The 13,286-nt window shown below is 43.9% G+C and overlaps 1 long non-coding RNA gene across 2 annotated transcripts; it reads left to right on the top strand.

Moving 5' to 3' along the window:
- The first annotated feature begins 516 nt into the window (after nucleotides 1-516).
- LOC138947643 (uncharacterized) lies at nucleotides 517-8,728 on the top strand. Of its 2 annotated transcripts, none has more exons than XR_011449739.1 (3): nucleotides 517-607; nucleotides 3,626-3,753; nucleotides 8,710-8,728. It is a non-coding gene; the product is annotated as an uncharacterized lncRNA (long non-coding RNA). The 2 variants fall into 2 exon arrangements; XR_011449740.1 differs by lacking the exon at nucleotides 8,710-8,728 and adding an exon at nucleotides 4,940-5,127.
- The last annotated feature ends 4,558 nt before the right edge of the window (nucleotides 8,729-13,286 follow it).

Below are 13,286 nucleotides of genomic sequence, written 5' to 3'. Positions count from 1 at the left end.
GTCCCAACAAACTGAATGTGCACTATGGAACCGCTTAAATGCCACTGAAAGTGTTCAGGACAGACCAAGGTCAGTCCGACCTAGAGTATTCACACGGGCTCAGGATCGGTATATCAGGGTGCGACACAGATTCCGGGGGTGCCTCTCCCAAAAAAGAAACTTGAAAAAAAGAAACATCATGGCGCCATGCACATGGTTTTTGTGCAGACAATAGTTTTGCAATTCAATAAAAGGGCGACCACCCAGTAAAGTCTTGGTTCAATGATGTTCTTTTTGTGCTTTAGTAGTTAGCAACAATGTAACTGACAAACGTCAAACTGAATTTTGGTGCTTTTCTCTTACATATTTAAAAACAAAATCAATGTTTACCTGTGTCAAGTTTCTTCTTTGGGAGAGTATATACATACGCTCGTTGACTTTTTAATAGATGAGTGAAAAAACTAATAAAACAGTCACATAAACATGTAATTAAGCAGCTACGTTGAAGATGAAGCTTCTTAAGATTCAATCTGTGCAGCGCTGCAGACTGGGTAGGTCCGATGTTTTCCAAATTGTAAGTATGCTCTATGCAGCATTTCTTCGTCAGCTCCAAGTGAAGAGTCAGTTGGTAAGAAGTCTTTCCAGTTTTATATGATGCTTCGTTATGATGTATTGTTATTGGACAACTGAGTGTGAGGCCTCGGTATATTGTATGTGAATTGAATTATTTCGATTGCGTGAAGTTTGATTTAGCCTTTTTTCAAAATAAATTGATAACTCTGTGCAATAAGCCCCCCCCCCCCCCCCCCCGCCCTTATCCCCATAACTAAACCTCTCGCCGACCAGAGCAGCTGACATACTTTTCTATTATCTCTGAACATTTTTTTTTTAAATATTAAACTATTTAGATAAAGAAAGGCCGCCGATGACAACGTTGGTGATGAACGACAACGACAGCGACGACGGTGACGGAGATGATGAGTTTCCTTGTTGTTGTTAATGAGGGGTAGAGTGTATGTGACAAGATGGAACTGGTGCACGTTGTGAAGACGCACGTGATGGAGATGATGAGTTTTCTTGTTGTTAATGAGGGGTAGGGTGAAGGTGACAAGATGGTACTGATGCAGGTTGTGATGACGAGTTTCCTTGTTGTTAGTGAGGGGTAGAGTGTAGGTGACAAGATGGTACTGATGCACGTTGTGATGACGAGTTTCCTTGTTGTTAGTGAGGGGTAGAGTGTAGGTGACAAGATGGTACTGATGCACGTTGTGATGACGAGTTTCCTTGTTGTTAGTGAGGGGTAGAGTGTAGGTGACAAAATGGTACTGATGCACGTTGTGATGACGAGTTTCCTTGTTGTTAGTGAAGGGTAGAGTGTTGGTGACAAGATGGTACTGATGCACGTTGTGATGACGAGTTTCCTTGTTGTTAGTGAGGGGTAGAGTGTAGGTGACAAGATGGTACTGATGCACGCTGTGATGACGAGTTTCCTTGTTGTTAGTGAGGGGTAGAGTGTAGGTGACAAGATGGTACTGATGCACGTTGTGATGACGAGTTTCCTTGTTGTTAGTGAGGGGTAGAGTGTAGGTGACAAGATGGTACTGATGCACGTTGTGATGACGAGTTTCGTTGTTGTTGTTAGTGAGGGGTAGAGTGTAGGTGACAAGCTGGTACTGGTGCACGTTGTGATGACGAGTTTCCTTGTTGTTAGTGAGGGGTAGAGTGTAGGTGACAAGATGGTACTGATGCACGTTGTGATGACGAGTTTCCTTGTTGTTAGTGAGGGGTAGAGTGTTGGTGACAAGATGGTACTGATGCACGCTGTGATGACGAGTTTCCTTGTTGTTAGTGAGGGGTAGAGTGTAGGTGACAAGATGGTACTGATGCACGTTGTGATGACGAGTTTCCTTGTTGTTAATGAGGGGTAGAGTGTAGGTGACAAGATGGTACTGATGCACGTTGTGATGACGAGTTTCCTTGTTGTTAGTGAGGGGTAGAGTGTAGGTGACAAGATGGTACTGATGCACGTTGTGATGACGAGTTTCCTTGTTGTTAGTGAGGGGTAGAGTGAAGGTGACAAGATGGTACTGATGCACGTTGTGATGACGAGTTTCCTTGTTGTTAGTGAGGGGTAGAGTGTAGGTTACAAGATGGTACTGATGCACGTTGTGATGACGAGTTTCCTTGTTGTTAGTGAGGGGTAGAGTGTGGGTGACAAGATGGTACTGATGCACGTTGTGATGACGAGTTTCCTTGCTCTCTCTCTCTCTCTCTCTCTCTCTCTCTCTCTCTCTCTCTCTCTCTCTCTCTCTCTCTCTCTCTCTCTCTCTCATTTCTCATTACTTTATTGTCCCATCGCTGGGAAATTCGGGTCGCTTCCTCCCAGTGGAAAGCTAGCAGCAACGGAGTCGCGCTACCCAGGTGTCTGCGTGTTTAGGTGTATTCAGCCACCTGCACTTATGGCAGAATGACCAAGGTCTTTTACGTGCCATTGTGATGACACGGGGGTGGGACATGGCTTCCGTCTCTGGGTCTGCACATAAAGTTGACCCGTGTCCGTCCCGGCCCGAATTCGAACCTGCGACCTTTCGATCACAAGTCCAGTGCTCTACCAACTGAGCTACCGGGCCCCCATACTCGTTGTTAGTGAGGGGTAGAGTGTAGGTGACAAGCTGGTACTGGTGCACGTTGTGATGACGAGTTTCGTTGTTGTTGCTAGTGAGGGGTAGAGTGAAGGTGACATACTGATGCACGTTGTGATGACGAGTTTCGTTGTTGTTAGTGAGGGGTAGAGTGAAGGTGACAAGATGGTACTGGTGCACGTTGTGATGACGAGTTTCGTTGTTGTTGTTAGTGAGGGGTAGAGTGAAGGTGACAAGATGGTACTGGTGCACGTTGTGATGACGAGTTTCGTTGTTGTTGTTAGTGAGGGGTAGAGTGAAGGTGACAAGATGGTACTGGTGCACGTTGTGATGGCGAGTTTCGTTGTTGTTGTTAGTGAGGGGTAGAGTGAAGGTGACAAGATGGTACTGGTGCACGTTGTGATGACGAGTTTCGTTGTTGTTGCTAGTGAGGGGTAGAGTGAAGGTGACAAGATGGTACTGGTGCACGTTGTGATGACGAGTTTCGTTGTTGTTGCTAGTGAGGGGTAGAGTGAAGGTGACAAGCTGGTACTGGTGCACGTTGTGATGACGAGTTTCGTTGTTGTTGTTAGTGAGGGGTAGAGTGAAGGTGACAAGATGGTACTGGTGCACGTTGTGATGACGAGTTTCGTTGTTGTTGCTAGTGAGGGGTAGAGTGAAGGTGACAAGCTGGTACTGGTGCACGTTGTGATGACGAGTTTCGTTGTTGTTGTTAGTGAGGGGTAGAGTGAAGGTGACAAGATGGTACTGGTGCACGTTGTGATGACGAGTTTCGTTGTTGTTGTTAGTGAGGGGTAGAGTGAAGGTGACAAGATGGTACTGGTGCACGTTGTGATGACGAGTTTCGTTGTTGTTGTTAGTGAGGGGTAGAGTGTAGGTGACAAGATGGTACTGGTGCACGTTGTGATGACGAGTTTCGTTGTTGTTGCTAGTGAGGGGTAGAGTGAAGGTGACAAGATGGTACTAGTGCACGTTGTGATGACGAGTTTCGTTGTTGTTGCTAGTGAGGGGTAGAGTGAAGGTGACAAGATGGTACTGGTGCACGTTGTGATGACGAGCGTAATGGTCGGTCTGGTGGCTGCCGGAGCGGCCATTCCTCACTTCAACAGTCACGTCAAGGATGCTATCCAATGTGAGTCCACCATAGATGTTGTTGTTTCTGTGGCGGTGGTGGTGGTAGTACTGATGTCAGGGATATCGGTGTGTGTGTGTGCGTGCTTGTGTGTGTGCGCGTGTGTGTGTGTGTGTGTGTGTGTGTGTGTGTGTTGGATTGTGTGTGTTCGCTTATGCGCGCGCGTGTGTGTGTGTGTGTGTGTGTGTGTGTGTATGGAATTTTTCTTTTTTCTTTGCATTATATTGGCATGTCATTTTCAATGTTGTCTATCATTCATTAGATATTCGTAGAGGCAATGTCGTAGTTTGCAATACTGTATGATTGACGTTGACATTTATAATTACTTTTTATAGCCGTCTTTATGCAAAGCGTAAAGAGGCTATTTAGGATTCGCTCGTTTGTTTGTTTGTATCTTCAAGAGTTTGGACTGTATCTCTGGTACTCTGGTACTCTGGGGTCAATTGAGCTCAAATTTGGTGAGTAGCTTAGAATTGTCGGGCGTATGGCGTTCCTAACGGTAGGCAAACGGAAGATATTAGCTTTACACGCTTTTGGCACCCGGCCAGGAAAAAAAATTACCTGTAAAGCGGCTGATTAAAAATTTCGCATGAGGACGCGCGTTTCAACCTAACACTTGATGTCGAAGAGATGTGCTAAGTGAGACCTAAAACCTTTATACACGAAGTATGGAAGCTTTTACAAAGCATGGGCGTGTACACTAGTCAAATAACATATTTTTTAATTCGTTTCAGTTGTTGTCAAAGACGTTTTCAACTGAAAGTGAATGTGTACGTCTACGCGCATGTCTGGGGTTGAAACATCGTCCCGCGGCGGTCTGCATGCGTGCAGGTTTTTTTTATATACTCTAAGAGAGGCTAGATTTCGACGAGCTCACGAGAGCTCAATTGCGTAGGGCGCTCATGTGGGAAAGCGTAGGTGCCGGAATGACCAGAACATTTTTTAGTTTATTTTCATCCGAGCATGCAGCTTTCACTTTTTCTTCTGCACTCCGTTCTCGCTCTCTCTTTCATTTTATTTTTTTAATTTTGTGGGTTTTTTTTATTTAAATTTCCTTTTTTTTCTTTTTTCTTTAATTCTTTGAATTTTTGTAAAAAATTTTAATGTTAACAAAATTCAAATTTTTTTTAATTAAATTTGTTTTCTTCTTTTTTTCTAAGTTTTTTTGTGTTTTGCTTTGTTTCAGATAGACTTGGCATTAAGATCAAAGTGATCGTGGAGAATTATTTTTATTCTGCTGTATAAATAGAAAATATATAAAGTTAATTGTGCATAATTATTCCTTTTTGTAAAACTTGTTCTTGTCAGGCAAATGTGTATTAGTACCACTACTTTGATAAAGTGATGCATGGTTCATACTAGTGATCTTTTGCTAACTAAATGTTTGATTTGCATCACTGATTTACTTGTGTTGGTGTTCCTGTTGCACAAGTCTGCACACACACACACACACATACGCATAAGCAAAACAGACTGAAAGAGAACTTTTCTTTTTTTTTCTTTTATCTTCCTCTCTCTCTCTCTCTCTCTCTCTGGTAAAAGTTTACAGTCTATTGAAACCTCTCTTCAAACGAGTTTGAACAACATAAAGTTGGCCAAAAAATTATTGCAACAAATTTCAAACCCAAATTAAGGCATTAATTCCTGTGTCATTTAATTAAAACTGTATATGCCAGTTAAGGCCGTTTACTTAACCTTCAGGATCACCTTCTGGATTAAATATTTCTTGTACAGGGATCACGTGACCACCGCTCAAGTAAGGGTACCGTCAAAATCGACCAGAAAAAAACGGAAGAGCCGAATGAAAAATCGAAAAAAAATCACAATAGGCAAAACTTTGCAACTTTGACATACGAGAAGAAATTCAAACCAATTAACTACCCTGAACAGATTGTTTTGATTTGCTACCTTGCGTATTTCGCGTGCTATGCTATTCCTACTGATGCAGGTACGTGTCGATCGCAAGAGCGGTCAAAAACGGAAAGTTTTACGTCAATTTTTATGGGTATCATGTCAAAAAGCGCTACATTTTAGCAATGACTTGGTGGATTGCTTTGAAACTTTCAGAATATTTTACCAACATACTAGAGATACTTCGTGCGAAAGTTTGGATCGTTACGGTTATTAATCCAGATGTGACGCAATGTTTCGAAAAATGTTGTTAAACTTGTGTCCAAAAAATTCATGACTTTGCATATCTACAGATAAATGATTGATACAGATTCTTTCTAAGTTTCATTTGCGTGTAGTCGCTGGCGTTAATTTGCTAGTCATGCAAACACATGAGGAAAAAATGGAACGTTCACGCTGTTTCGCGCTTACAGCTGTTATCGCTGCGTGCCTCTTAAAACATGCTACGGTCACGCTTGGCTGGGCATCGCTGTGGCACCAGAATCATCGCTTAAATATGTAGCGTGTTTACAGGCCCAGCAAATTTGCGTCAGTGCTTACACGCACATAAAACTTTAGCAGTGTGTGTATCAATCATTTTTCTAAAGACATGCAAAGTCATGAATTTTTTGGACCAAAGGGAACAATCCTATGACGAGATTAAAAACTTCTTTCGGAAAATTGCATAACATTTTAACAAACACCTGTAACATCCATCATTTCGCTCGAAGTATTTCGAGTATGTTGGTAAAATATTCTGAAAGTTTCAAAGCAATCCACCAAGTCTTTGCTAAAGTGCAGACTTTTTTGTCATGATACAGGGGTAAAAATGACGCAAAAAGTCCCGTTTTTGACCGCTCTTGCGATCGACACCTGCATCAGTAGGAATAGCATAGCACGCGAAATACGTAAGGTAGCAAAACAAAACAATCTGTTCAGGGTAGTTAATTGGTTTGACTTTCTTCTCGTATGTCAAAGTTGCAAAGGTTTGCCTATTATGATTTTTTTTCGATTTTTCATTCGGCTCTTCCGTTTTTGTCTGGTCGATTTTGACGGTACCCTTACTTGAGCGGCGGTCACGTGATCCCTGTAAAAGAAATATTTAATCCAAATGGTGATCCTGAAGGTTAAGTAAACGGCCTTCTCTTGCATATAAAGTTTTAATGAAATGACACAGGGATTAATGCTTTAATTTGGGTTTGAAATTTGTTGCAATAATTTTTTGGCCAAGTTTATTTGATTGGTGTAAACAAAACTCAATGATTATACACCCAGGCAAAACTAAATGCATGGTGATCACAACACGACAGAAACACCAACTCGCTCCTCTGAATCTTCATCTCAGTTTAAATGAGTCACCCATTGAGCAAGTAACCAGCCATCGTGTTCTTGGGGTCACAATAGACGCTGAATTAAAGTGGCAGTCCCACCTCAACCTTATCTAAAAATGTGTTCCTTCTCTCCAAATTAAAGCATTATGCTGATACCTCAGCACTCAAGTTGTTTTATTTTGGTCATATTTTACCTCATCTGAATTATGCATCTACACTTTGGGATGGTTGTAGCGATGTTCACTTCAAAAAAGTCAATTCTCTTCACCGTCGCGCAGCTAAACTTATCATGCCGGGTCCGCAAACATCAACAGATCAAAAGCTTAGCAGCCTTAATTTTTTATCACTTAATGATCAGTTATTATTAAATAAAGCGATTTTAATGTTTATGGTACAAATAAACGAGACCCCACAGTACATGCGATCATTATTTCAGAAAGCATCAGACAGATATGGCTCTAACAAATTAATTTCCCCACTACCCCGTATTGATTTATACAAAACCAGTGTAGCGTTTTCGGGCTCAACTATTTGGAATTCGCTACCATGTGAGATAAAGGGGTCAAGCACGATTAAACACTTCAAATCGCAACTTCGAAAATATCTGTTATCACGAACAGTCACATTCTGAAGCTGTTCCTATTTTATTTAATCACCAGAAGCAAGAATGCATCACTATCATACCTCTATACATTTTGTTCAGCCAAATGATGATGATGATAATAATGTTGACGAAGAAAATGATGATGATGATGATGATGATGAGGTTGTGTGTGCTTGTGTATGTACGTGTGTGTGTGTGTGTGTGTGTGTGTGTGTGTGTGTGTGTGTGTGTGTGTGTATGGTGTGTGTGCGGGTGTGTGTTTGTGGAGGGGAGGGGGTGTGTGCGAGTGTGTGTTGGATTGTGTGCGAGCGTGATTGCAGGCATACGGCGCGCGTGTGTGTGCGAGTCGACTTTTCTTTTCCTTTGTATTTTATTGACATACATGTACATTTCAATGTTCTGTTATGCATTATGTATTCGTATAGGTAATGTTGTAGTTTGTAATACTGTATGATTGTGATTGATGATTGTCCTGTTATTGTCTCTATTTTTATGTCTTAGTTTAGCAGGGACAGATTGTAAGACTAGGCGTCAGCCTAAAATCTCCATCCTTGAGTAATAAAGTTCGTTCGTTCGTTCGTTCGTTCGTTCGTTCCCTCTCTCTCTCTCTCTCTCTCTCTCTCTCTCTCTCTCTCTCTCTCAGTAAGTTTTGCGTGACGTAAGGTCACGGATTAGAATCCGGCCCGGGTAGGTCACGGGTCAACTGTTTGTGCAGTCCCATAGACGGTATCCATGTCCCACCCCCGTGTCACCACGGCCACAAGGCGGCTATCTTGACCTCCGTTAAGGTCAATGCTTGTTTTTTCTAGTGTCGGTTTACGATTGTCCTTTTAATTGTCTCAAACGCTATGTCTTAGTTTTAGCAGGGAAATATTGTAAGACTAGGCGTCAGCCTAAAATCTCCATCCTTGAGTAATAAAGTTCGTTTGTTCGTTCGTTCGTTCATTCGTTCGTTCGTTCGTTCTTTCTCTCTCTTGTTTGTTTGGTGTGGGTTTTTTCTTTCAGGTTTTCAGGTTGGTTGTTTTCGTTTTTTATTTCGACTTGCTATGTTTTTACGGCTTTCAGCAAATATGATAAGATTACATGCAAATTTTATTTTAAATAGTTGTATATATTTTGTTTGCAAACCAGCGGACGAAGGTAAGTGCAACTTCACCTGCCCCCTAACCTACACTCCTCTCCGGCCGCTTTGCTGTGTGACATAACGGCACGTCTTAGTTGTCGTGCTTCCCGTGATGCAGCTTCCTCTCCCGCTTTGCTGTGTGACATAACGGCACGTCTTAGTTGTCGTGCTTCCCGTGATGCAGCCTCCTCTCCCGCTTTGCTGTGTGACATAATGGCACGTCTTAGTTGTCGTGCTTCCCGTCATGCAGCCTCCTCTCCCGCTTTGCTGTGTGACATAACGGCACATCTTAGTTGTCGTGCTTCCCGTGATGCAGCTTCCTCTCCCGCTTTGCTGTGTGACATAACGGCACGTCTTAGTTGTCGTGCTTCCCGTGATGCAGCTTCCTCTCCCGCTTTGCTGTGTGACATAACGGCACATCTTAGTTGTCGTGCTTCCCGTCATGCAGCCTCCTCTCCCGCTTTGCTGTGTGACATAACGGCACGTCTTAGTTGTCGTGCTTCCCGTCATGCAGCCTCCTCTCCCGCTTTGCTGTGTGACATAACGGCACGTCTTAGTTGTCGTGCTTCCCGTCATGCAGCCTCCTCTCCCGCTTTGGTGTGTGACATAACAGCACGTCTTAGTTGTCGTGCTTCCCGTCATGCAGCCTCCTCTCCCGCTTTGCTGTGTGACATAACGGCACATCTTAGTTGTCGTGCTTCCCGTCATGCAGCCTCCTCTCCCGCTTTGCTGTGTGACATAACGGCACGTCTTAGTTGTCGTGCTTCCCGTCATGCAGCCTCCTCTCCCGCTTTGCTGTGTGACATAACAGCACGTCTTAGTTGTCGTGCTTCCCGTCATGCAGCCTCCTCTCCCGCTTTGCTGTGTGACATAACGGCACGTCTTAGTTGTCGTGCTTCCCGTCATGCAGCCTCCTCTCCCGCTTTGCTGTGTGACATAACGGCACGTCTTAGTTGTCGTGCTTCCCGTCATGCAGCCTCCTTCCATCCTCTTCCTGCTCCACCGTCTCCACTAATCCCCAATCACACTGGTTATACGCACTCGGAGTGTATACAGGGGTCAGAATCTTGTATATGTCGTATCCATTCTGTACAATTTGCGCATTATGTACAATGAGCAGCATATCTTGCACATTGTATCCAATGAACAACAAGTTTTGCTCATTGTATACAATGAGCAAAACTGTTGCCCATTGTATACAATGAGCAAGACCATAAAGTTGCACATTGTATACAATGTGCACCGAGGGAGCAAGATTGTTGCATGGCGTTCAAGCTACACTGATATATGAATCATAGTGAATGGTTGAATGGAATATGTGAGTAAAGTGTTCAAATAACGATGTTTGTTATGTTTAAGCATTGTTTTAATTCTCATTTCGCTAAAACTATACAGTGCATTAGGAATTTAATTATTGTAAATTAATTAAACAATAAAAACAAATACAACAAATAATGTTGTTTCAACACACGCACACACACATAACATTCGTTCATAATAACGCTCACATTGTCATGTCATTGCTAATGAGAGCGTCGTTTTCACCGCCTTTCACGCTTTTGCTAATAACGCTCATGTTTTCATGTCACGCTAAAACATGGAAACAACGACAACAACGTACCACAGAGGTCACCTGCTTCTTTTTTAAGCATGATGGTTCTTGCATTTAGCAGATCGGGGGTGGCAATGAGAAGTACATTGAAGCCGAGCTTTGAAGCATTTGCATTTGTTTGTTGTGCATACTCCGAGGCAGTTACATTTAGCGTAGCCTTGGCCGTGTCCACGGCTGGTTGCGATGGCGGTCTCTCTGACTGATTTCGTCTTGTTCCGGTTTTCTTCTGGAATGTCATCTTGGGTGAATAACCTGCTCTCGTTGATTTCGAACTGGTTTCGACTGAATTTCGAGGCGAGTCGTCCGTGTCTTGTCGCAATGGTGTACATTCCTCTGTCGCGGTCCACTTCAGTGATGACTCCGAGTAGGTTTCTTTGATCACCTTTGGCTCTGTCATACATCGGTATAGGTACGCGCACGCAATCATTCACATCTGCAACTTTTAACTTTTTCCTTGCCGATTCAAGCATGTGTTCTGCTGCCCGTTTTTGATTTCTTCTAACTTGGGTACGAACAGTCTGATGTTGCGATGTCCGCCGGCACAGTAAACACTGATTTGTCTCTTCGCTCGATCCTGCTCCTGTACACGAACTATGAACTAAACAACGACAAGAATCACACATGACAGGCGGGGTATCCAAAATGACTCCACACACCCTGCACAGATCGTCAGTAACATTCTCACCGACACGTGCTAATGCCGACAGTACGGATAATGCAGTGGCAGGGTGATCGTCATGGATACTATCCACGTTATTTCCACCACCTAAGAGAGTGTTCGGGAGAACTTCCACACCATCGCCAAAGAGAGTGTCCGCGCTGGCACCACCACTATCCCCGCCACGTGCTAATGCCGACAGTATGGAAAATGCAGTGACAGGGTGATCGTCATGGAGGCCTTCCACACCATCGCCATGGAGGCCTTCCACACCATCGTCATGGAGGCCTTCCACACCATCGCCATGGAGGCCTTCCACACCATCGCCATGGAGGCCTTCCACACCATCGCCATGGAGGCCTTCCACACCATCGTCAGGGAGGCCTTCCACACCATCGTCATGGAGGCCTTCCACACCATCGCCATGGAGGCCTTCCACACCATCGCCATGGAGGCCGTCCACACCATCGCCATGGAGGCCTTCCACACCATCGTCAGGGAGGCCTTCCACACCATCGCCATGGAGGCCTTCAACATCGGCACGATCCGAGTCTGCAGAATTGCACAACCGTAGGAGATCTTCTTCAGATTCTGGCTTCATCGCATCGAGAATGTCTCGTGGAAAGTCTGTGTGCAGACCAACGATTGGATCTTGACCAAATAGTGCCCTGTAAGGTGATGTGCCCAACACTCGATTGATTGCAGTGTTCTTTTGAAGTTGAACGAATTTCAAACCGGTTGCCCATTCTGTAGTTTGCTTATCATTTAGCCATGACCGTATCATGTCCTCGACGTCACCATTTGCTCGTTCGACGCTGCCTTGAGACTGGGGATGTCTGGGTTTCCCGTGTACTATGAGTAAATCAGGCCACATCACCTTCAATTCCTCGATTATGCAAGCGACGAATTCTCTCCCATTGTCGGACTGAAGTATTCGTGGAGCTCCGAAAGTCGTGAATATGTCAACCAAGTGAGATGCAATGACACAGGCTCGCTTGGATCGAATGGCTCTCAGAACACAGAACTTGGTCAGGTGGTCTTGGTAGTTCAGGATAAATCTGTAAAGCAAACAACAGGTATTAGTGTTTAAACAGCATTGTTGTCAGTGTTTGGAGATGCTTGAACAACAACAACAAACAGCAACAACAACAGCAGCAACAGCAGCAACATCATCGCCGTCGTTGTCTTCTCCCCTACCAACAACAAACAACAAACAGCAACAACAACAGCAGCAACAGCAGCAACATCATCGCCGTCGTCGTCTTCTCCCCTACCAACAACAAACATACACTCCGGCTTTAACTTACGGTCGCGAAGCGAATTTGCCATTCGACACCACTTTGCGATAGGAACGCAGAGCATGGAGAGATAGTTCGAGTCGGACATGGTGAACTTGGTCAACCTTGCTTGTTAGAAGCTGACATCTCATCTGGATGCTTCAATTAGATGTCCGTGAACATTTCCAGAGGGGATGTCACCTTGCTCCACTAATATTTTGGCCGCCATATTGAAAACAAAATGGCGGACATTGAAACAGGAATTTTCACACATTTTCGCTTATAGTTGGTGTTTGTGGGTACATTTAGTGTCTGTTCCTATGTTTATTAATGTGATAAAGACGTTGACAGATGTTTTATTTTTGTTGGACAAAAAAAAGGCGATATTTGACATGTTTAAGTTATTTTGCATATTCCGTATGTCTTTAATCCTTTCAATCTTAACAGTTGGTTTCAAGACTCTTGACATTGTGAAATTCAGCAACATGTAACCATCTATGAGTCGTGAGAAAGCTTCTTGAATTGACTCAGACTCAGCAATTGTTGCCAGGATTTGCGGAAAACAAGCAAAATAGCAATCTGCTGAGAACGGTAACGTAGGATTCCCTGCGCAACGTTACTGACATCATTGTAGAAAGGCTACAGAATAATGACCATATATCCCAAAAGCATTTGAAATCAGAAAATAAAGCGTTATTTATCAAAAAGATCAGCTCATCTAGCTCTAGACGGGCATTAAAGCTGTGTTTGTGGTAAGACGCCGGCCACCAAAGCGTTAGGTCGTGGGTTCGAATCCCGGCCGCGCATGGTGCGTTAAGGTGGAGATTTTTCCGATCTCCCAGGTCAACTTATGTGCAGACCTGCTGGTACCTTACCCCCCTTCGTGTGGAAAGATCTTGTATTCATGTCAGAGTTATGTGGCTTATAGAAACACGAAAATACCCAGCATGCTTCCTCCGAAAGCGGCGTATGGCTGCCTAAATGGCGGGGTAAAAACGGTCATACACGTGAAAATCCACTCGTGCAAAAACACGTGTG

Source organism: Littorina saxatilis, linkage group LG14, assembly GCF_037325665.1.
Source record: "Littorina saxatilis isolate snail1 linkage group LG14, US_GU_Lsax_2.0, whole genome shotgun sequence".
In the NCBI taxonomy this organism is placed as follows: Eukaryota; Metazoa; Mollusca; class Gastropoda; order Littorinimorpha; family Littorinidae; genus Littorina; species Littorina saxatilis.
The sequence above is the reverse complement of the archived record's forward strand: the minus strand, read 5'-3'. Positions and strand labels throughout refer to the sequence as shown.